The sequence below is a fragment of the Pinus tabuliformis genome, chromosome 4_2 (assembly GCF_031772625.1).
Source record: "Pinus tabuliformis cultivar Carrire ecotype Pingquan chromosome 4_2, CPIR1, whole genome shotgun sequence".
NCBI classification, from domain to species: domain Eukaryota; kingdom Viridiplantae; phylum Streptophyta; class Pinopsida; order Pinales; family Pinaceae; genus Pinus; species Pinus tabuliformis.
The window spans coordinates 1,062,225,743-1,062,234,528 of NC_142304.1; the positions used below are offsets into that span (position 1 = coordinate 1,062,225,743).

The 8,786-nt window shown below is 38.5% G+C and overlaps 1 pseudogene across 2 annotated transcripts; it reads right to left on the minus strand.

Moving 5' to 3' along the window:
- Window positions 1-3,919: 3,919 nt before the first annotated feature.
- LOC149173280 (putative pentatricopeptide repeat-containing protein At3g13770, mitochondrial pseudogene) lies at window positions 3,920-8,315 on the minus strand (annotated as a pseudogene). 2 transcript variants are annotated; one of them, XR_016259113.1, is made up of 3 exons: window positions 5,415-8,315; window positions 5,003-5,091; window positions 3,920-4,560 (listed from the first exon to the last, which is right to left on the minus strand). The product of XR_016259113.1 is annotated as a putative pentatricopeptide repeat-containing protein At3g13770, mitochondrial pseudogene, transcript variant X1 (transcript). The 2 variants fall into 2 exon arrangements; XR_016259114.1 differs by lacking the exon at window positions 5,003-5,091.
- Between the last annotated feature and the right edge of the window lie 471 nt (window positions 8,316-8,786).

Below are 8,786 nucleotides of genomic sequence, written 5' to 3' on the forward strand. Positions count from 1 at the left end.
GGATTCTCATTCAGAGGGAGAACCTCTCCATGAGATCCCTTCTCCTATTGAAATTTTCATTATATACTCTTTACTGTTAAAGTATGATTTATGGACTTGAATAGACAAATATCTGACATTGTAGATCTGCAACAAAGTTTGATCTAAGGAGAGAGGGTTTTCCCTCACTCTAAGCCTCAACCACATGGAATCAAGGTTACAAGTGTGATTGTAGCCTTTAGCGGCACATAAGTAAGGTCAAGAGTGCGACTGTATTTTCGAAACCACTTGCAGGGAAGACCTGTGGGTGAGACTATGCCTATAGGACACAAAAATAAAGTTTTGAACATGAAATCGAATGTTCACCTAAAGGATGCCAGTGCTACAGATGTGGAGCAGACAACATAAAGATTTGTGAGTAGGAAAGTTTGAATGTTTACTATAATATGAATATATATACTAAACTTGTGTTTGCAGGTGACCGAGACATGCATATATATGTCATTATGTTTGAAGTTTGTGCTAAAAGAGTTTTACATGATTTGGCTATTTAATATAGATGAGCATTGTTTGGAGTTTTGACATGATGCTTGATAATGACTTAGAACTTTGACTTGATGTTGAGATATGTTCTATAGATCTCACTATGATAGAAAATTTGGGATTTGACTTGATGACTAATGATTTGATTTGACCACTGATGATTTTCCTTGATGACAATGCTATGTGGGCATGGTGACTTTCAGTGACTAATATTGGTATTTGCTAATGGTTTTGTATTGGCCTCCTTGTTCCTAGCACATTAGCTAAGGTATTGATAGTTGTGATTTAGTGTGAAGTAATCTGACAATGAATGGATGGATCCTACATAACTTATTCTTAGTGTATACATTTGCATCTATCGACTTATATTATGATCATGAGGATGACTTGATGAAATTTGGATTGATATTGCTTATGACAACTATAGATGAATTCATGACTTGATGAGAGCTCTACCTGTTACATGGTCTAAATATTTGATACAAATGATTTTGATGAGTTTGATATTAGCTTTGATCTGACAAGCAATGATTCATGTAAGGCTAAGCATATTGCTTTGGTAAAGTGTTATGTTTGTAGAGAGCATTGTATGAAGCAAGCTCCTTGATACAAATATGTTCACATTGACATTTATCTGGTGAAGTCAAGAAGATGTGTTGATCCAAATCTCTACTTCAGAAGTGTTCCAAGGTATGAATTTGATTTTGAATTTGGTTTTATATGTTGTCTGAAGCTCAAAATGATGAATCATGGCATGATGAATCGATTTCTGAAGTTAGGAAAAGATAATCTATATTGTGAAGCTATTTGCAAATGCAAATTTGTGGACACTCGATTGAATTTCATGATGTTGTGAAGAAATATTGTTGAACTCATCTTGGCAATCAATAATTGATTGAAGCATTGATGTTCCGTTTTGAACACCCGCCTGTATATATACATGATGTTCACAGAACCTGAATGAATTCATGATCGAGCCGCTTCATACACATTGAGTTTCTGCCAAGCATCCTTCAAGACATTTGCATGGGTTGATCTATTTTTGACATGTGACTGCATGGATGCACTGATGATGTTTGGGATTATTATAGATGAGAACATTTGGATGTTGCCTTAGTATGAGATCTGCCATGATATATTGGATGAGAGGTCCGTAGCATGACCAAGGTTGAGTATGATGTTGCCAGCATGACTAGCTATGTGGTAGGATGAAGAATCTCCTTGGAGAGCCATTTCAGCAGGATTTAGATATGACATTGATACATTATGATGACAAAAAGTGGGAATTGATTGACAGAGAATCCCGTGTACAGCTGGGACTGAGTTACTTCTAATTACTTTACATGAAATTATATTAGGCCATATAGACGACTAATTAAACATGCATAACATTTTCCTTTTTCTTTTTTATTATGGCCGTCATTCTTTTTCTATTTAGAGAATATTTTATTTTTATTTTAAGAGGACACATGTTAAATCCAAGTTGAGCATGGGCATACTTACACATCGCCTTCACATTGGGCTACAGAATGAGCCTTTCGGCTCAATCGTACCTTCATTTAGATAGATATCAAAAATATGTTTCTTTTACTTTGCTTCTCAGGAACAGAGATAGCACTATGGAATTTTCAGACCACTTGAGATACTAAGGCATGCCACAGGATTTTCGTTCTCCTGGTCTTGCGAATTTTCGGCCTCTTAGAACAGAGGATTTCAGCCTTCTTCAATTTACATTATAAAGATAAGATCCACTGTACTTTCTAGACTTCATAGACTTTGCAGGGCTTCTCTGTCATTAATACTAGAGCAGAGACTGTTATTGGATCTGCAGCCTTCTCACTAATGATTCTTAGTCTTATGAGATAGGTTCTGAGGTCCTCTGCAATAACACTGGCAATCATGTTGACCGTTGCAACTTTAGACTTCTCTTTTAGGGTTGCTTCTAACCTTGCTCTGAAGCCAAGTTGAAATTTAAGGAGTCTTCTTAGCTGATAATTACCTTTGATGTTAATGATATTTTTACATTTTTATTCATTAGTTCCATCATTCAATAATTACACAGAAGACATCAACCATATAGTAAAGAGACAGCCACACAGAGCATAAAGTTTTTCCCTAAGAAAACCCACAAAGGGGGAAAACCCAGCCAACTTTTTCCTTGGAGAATCAATGCAACAAGAGATACATCAAAGTCAACAAGATGACCAACCTCCAAAGACCAAGTCATCCCTCCACAATTCTGTCCACAAAAGTTCTGCAACAAGGTCATGAAATGTCCTCCAAGTCTGCCTCAAACTCGCATTATGCCACAGAGATAAAGGGACTCCAAGAGAGGCCAAAACACATCCTCTTCCTCTGCTTCAGAATGTGCACTATATCCCAAATGTATGACATAGAAATGATGCCTTAGTTCTGTAATAAACCTCAGACCCTTCACACTTGTACCATAGAGATCCGCAATCAAACAGACCTCAGATCCGCACTGAAACAGGCCTCAGATCCCCACTGAAACAGGAGCTATATGCCTCAGAAAATGTGCACTGTTCCACAGAGTATGTGCCTCAGAATTAAGCACAGTTTCACAGAGTATGTGTCTCAGAATTGCGCACTGTTCCACAGATAGGTAACCTCGGGAACCTTGCACTCTGCCTCAGATCAGATCATCCGAATTGGTGTCTTTTTGGAGAGTGAATAGGCTCAATTTATAGTTGTTCGTCCATGCGAAGGGGCACGTCTCTTGGGCAGGCTGACTTGATCCTTGGAGGGCCGACTTGGTCTTTGAGGAGGCAAAATACGAATTTAAATTTAAATTTTCCCGCTCTTAAAGAGCATTCAAATAAATAATTTCTTTTTCTTGAAAGCATGAAAAACATGCTTCATATAAATTTTCTTTTGCAAATATAATTCATATTTCAATATATTACAAATACAAAAGAATATTATGGAGACTGACCATAGCAACAAAATTCAAGACCTAGAAGCCTCTGCAGAAACTAAAGTGCATCTCGATGGGTCATATAACTTTGCACATGTTTCAGTTAGGTCAGGCTCATGGAAGGTGGAAGGCACTACAACATAGGCTAAATGACTCAACCAGATTGAAAATGAATTAAAACCCCTACACGCAAGCTCTTTAGCCACTCGCACACTTTTCTTAGACAACCTTCAACAACGCAGTTCTCAAAAACGTCCCAAAATAAGTCAACTAAAGCTTCAGAATCACTAGACACAATGACAGGGTTGTTACATTTAAAACCTTCTTTCAGGGAGCCAATGGTTGGGAGAATTGTAAACTATTTCGATAAACAATCAAGACAGGAGTTAGCAAACTTCCAGTGTTTATAGACAAAGCAACTCGTCTGAATTTGTCTTTTATTCAGCCGTGAAATGCTCAAGCATCCTTGGTAAAAAAATTGGTGGATTGGGTGACGAAAACAACTTTTCCAATAACCATAAAGCCACCAAAACCTACATGCATATAATATTTGTTAGCATTAATGAACAAATACCTTAAAATCTAAGCATATTTTTGAGAGCCAAGAGGGCAAATTAATGCAAAAATCAAATCAATCTTTGATAAGACCAGTGGTATCTGCTAGTAGTTTCGAACCATAAAAACAGTCTTAAAAACTACTTTTTGTTCAACCCGAAATGTCAAATAACCCATGTGTCATTCCATTATGTGTTTCAAGCAATGTAATTCCTCTTGTCTGGGGCATCTCCCGATCCAAAATAAATATACGCCATGGGATCTACAGATATGTACATTGTTGGGTATTTTGGGACACCAAATTCCCAATATACCACATGAACCTTTCTGTCCAAAATACTCCTCCGCCATTACATCTGCTCAACTCTAGCCGCTCGTTACTGTGAAAGCATAAAACCCTGATACCCTTGAGCAATTTGCAGTCTTTCACAATCCTTGATCATTTGATCACCTTATCCTAGACCATTGAATTTTTTTGGATAGAATTGATCGCATTAAATGTCAAACTAGTCTCCACCCGAAATGCAGCGTCGTCCCTCTAATTGTTTCTACAAAAAATCCAATAATAGATAATGGTTAATACACAAGTCAACTATAGCATGAGGTTTAACAAACATATCGACTATTAGCTAAGTGCTCGAAACAGCAATTTTAAGTTTGCAGATCAATCAAATTCAAAATGGATTAGGCAATAGGAGGAACGATAAAACCATCTTGTGAATACAATAGTACTGAACCAGTCACCAAACCAGTTCAACGGCTAGTTCAAGGATTTTAGGGTTCAACTACCTGGTTTTAAAAGCATTGATACATAGCCAATATGAAATCTTATGTCACAATCTTATTGCACAACCATTCATATGTTGCTTGACTTTTTCCAGCCTTGAACTAAACATAGATCTCGCATAATGGTATATAAAGAAATTCCTTAAAGCCCAACAAAGCTCAGGTAACAATCACATGGATAGATGGGAATGATTTGTATATTACCATAAAATCAGGACAAACTGGCTACGAATTTTCACCCTCTTGCATAGCCCATCAGCTCCCAAAGATATGCACATCAGCTCCTAGCAACACTGACATTTAAAAGAAGGCAGCACGTCACAATACTGTGAGGGAAGTTTTCAAGGAACATACAGCTGCTCAATATTTGAGAACGACCCTACTCATCTCTAGGAAGTTTGTCAACAATTTTGATTTAAGTATTTCCCATGGACCATTCCATTAGATGCCCCGTAGGACTACCATGATAAAGCACAAACGTATACATTGATCTGTTGTGCCTGAAGCTAGGGCCAGTAAAAGGTAGTTTTATATAAATGTCCTAGCAATGAATTGTATCAAATGTGCCCCATCATGTCAGTGAAACCAGAAAATAAGATGCAGGGTAGAAGCCAACCTAGCACTGTAGGACCAGTGACATTAAATCTTGTGCTGACTACTAGTCTCAGCTCACCAATAATCTCCACAAGAACACACCCCATTCTTGAAATGATGGAAGCGACTGGTATCTCTCACAATAATTTCTCGCTCAACAATTTTAGAGATGATCTTTGTAGCATTGTGACAGTCTCCACAAACACGAAGGTTCTTCATGATTCTGATAGGCAACCCAGCGGGTGTACTAATAAGCCCAAATGCAATAGCCAGTTTTTCACTGTGATAATTGAGCATGTACTCTTTCTGCTCATTGTCAACATCGTGCAACATAAAATTAGTTTTGGGCACATACCCTGTTTCCTTCATCTTCCCTGCTAACTTATACAATTCAGTATAGATCTCATCTGTTTGTGGGTGCAATCTATCTTCTGCATAAAAAGTATGCACATTGTTCTTGATCTCAATCCAGCTCTGCCCCGGCACCTTTCTCAAGCTTCTGTCTGTCATAACTTTTCTAGCCCTTGTAGCATCATCCCACCTACCAGAAGCAGCATAAATGTTTGACATCAGCACATGCGGTGCAGCCTTTTCAGGTTCCAGCTTAAAAAGGCATTCTGCTACTTTTTGTCCTAGTTCGACATTGTTATGGATTCTGCAGGCATTGAGCAAAGACCCCCATACAAGAGCATTGGGTTCAAATGGCATTTTTCCAATTAAGTCTTCTGCCTCATATAAGCGGCCAGCACGGCCAAGAAGATCAACCATGCAGGCATAGTGATCTGCTTCTGGCTCAATACTGTGATCTCGACTCATGGACTCAAAGAACTGGCGACCATCATCAACCAATCCTACATGCGAGCAAGAAGATAGAACAGCAACAAAGGTGATGCCGTCTGGCTTTATTCCTCCAAACTGCATTTGTTCAAAGAGATGGAGAGCATCCTTGCCCTGCCCATGCTGGGCATATCCCATGATCATTGTATTCCATGAGACTAAAACCTGCTCAACCATTCTATCAAAGATACACCGTGCATCTTCTATGCTCCCACATTTCGAATACATATCAATAAGAGCATTTCCCACGGTGACATCTGCCTCAAATCCTGTTTTCGTGATGTCTGCATGGAACCGTTTGCCCTGTTCAATGGTAGCTAAGCTGGCAGATGCGTTGAGAACACTGGCAAAGGTGAACTGGTTTGGTTCAATGCCTGCATGCTGCATTTTGCAGAATAATTTAAGGGCTTCCTCGCCATGGCATTGGGCATATACTGAAATTAATGCAGTCCACGAGACCACATCAGAGTTTGATAGCCTGCTAAACACCCGGCCTGCATCTTCTGTGCTCTGGCATTTTGCATACATATCAACAAGGGCATTCCCCACCACAACATCTGACTCAAACCCGCTTCTGATGATATGTGCATGAGCCTGCTTGCCTGGCTCCCTAGCTTCTAGCCCTGCACAAGCACTGAGAACACTGGGAAGAGTGAAATGGTTGGATTTAATCCCTTGTCGATGCATTTGAGAAAACAAATTCAGGGCCTTCTCGCCGTGCCCAAACATTGCGTATTCTGAAATAAATGTATTCCATGAGACTGCATCTCGTTCAGACATTTTATCAAAAACCATCCACGCCTCCTCGGCGCATTGGCATTTCAGATACATGGTAACAAGAGCATTCCCTACAAAAACATTTGAACCAACGCCAGTTTTTATGACATGACTATGGACCTGCTTGCCTTGTTCCAGTTCCGCCAGGCTGGCACAGGAACTGAGAACACTAACTAGTGTGAATTCATTCGGCTCAACTCCTTCTCCTCTCATTTGCAAAAACAACCTCAGAGCCTCTTCAGGCATACCCTTCTGATCATACCCTGAGATCACGGCAGTCCAAGACACCACATTTCGTTCAGACATTTTGTCAAACACTTGGCATGCATCCTCCAAAATCCCACATTTTGCATACATGTTCGCAAGGTGGTTTCCCACAAAAACATCAGGCTCAAATCCAGTTCTGATAACGTGGGCATGAACCAGCTTACCCAATCTCAAATCCTTCAGTTTAGCACATCCTTGCAGCAGAGAAGAATATATTTTGGGGTTAGCCCAATCGCCCATTTTGCTGAGAGAAACTACAATGCCCATTGCCTCCTTCAATTTTCCTTGTTTGCAGAGTTCAATAACATTATTTCCTTTATTACCACCACGTTCAAGGTTTAAATTTTCTCTTGGGTACTCTCGCGTAAGAACATTACTGATGCTGGCGAACGTCCTAAGTCCATTACACATATTTTCATGTAATGGCCAAACCCATTGTTGAATGCTTAGAATGTTTGAGAGTGGGTTTTGTTTTGATTTTGCCATGGAGTTATTGCATTTATGAATGAAGTAATATGCTTCATCTTCAGATTTAGGGCGAGAAAAGATATTTTTGAACATTTTCAATAGAGTGTAAAACCAGAAATACTTGTTAAGTTGTTAGTCCATGGTAAAAATGGACAGATTTCTTCTATTTGCAGATTAAATTCAAATACCACAGTGGCAAGATTACGTTCCACGCTGCAACGTTCCGAGCATTGGTTGTGTGCCTTGTTCAAACTTTCCATTTGACGTCCCTCAACAAATCAATGACTGTTGCATTGTGTCTTGGAGTTTCGCTTACCGTTGGAAGCTTACAATATATTGCGCACGAGCGAAAAGGTAGGTTGATTTCAAATGGAAAAAATTGTGTACATGTTGAAGTTTTACAGGTCAGAGCTATGATATCGATTAACAAATCTATGATCTATGATCTTTGTCTATGTTTATGTTTTAATATAGTTTCACTTCAACCTGATTAGTTGTTCTGGTTGATTCTGAGCATTCCGCGCGAACTTACTCTCAAATTTCGTTTATTCCATGGCTACCGACCTCGCTGTGTAAATACGCTTGAATGTCAATTGAAAAAAAATTATCTAAAGTGATTTGTTAATCAGATTAGTTATAAGTTCTTCCTGTTTTTTTTTTAATAAAAAATATTATATTTCATTACAGAAAACAGATATACATGAGGAAACCGGCCTAAAGGTGGCCATGGATAGAAAAGGGCTAAGGATGGCTATAGAGTCTCATCCCTGTTTTGTTTTTGACACCATTTCTATTTATTTTTCCTTTTTTCGTTATTGCTATCAACTCAAATAAATAATAAAATTAGAGATTTTGACATAGTTACTCAAAGGTTTTATTTTTCATATTTATTAATGTGTTTTATTATTAAGTTAAATATTATAATAGTTATAGAATTAATACGAATTTGCAGTAGTTTCATGATTCCGCAGTTATCTCCATGATTTGCCATATTCCAGTACGTCAGTCAAGCAAAGAAGCAAATGCACAGATAGGGATTGATCTC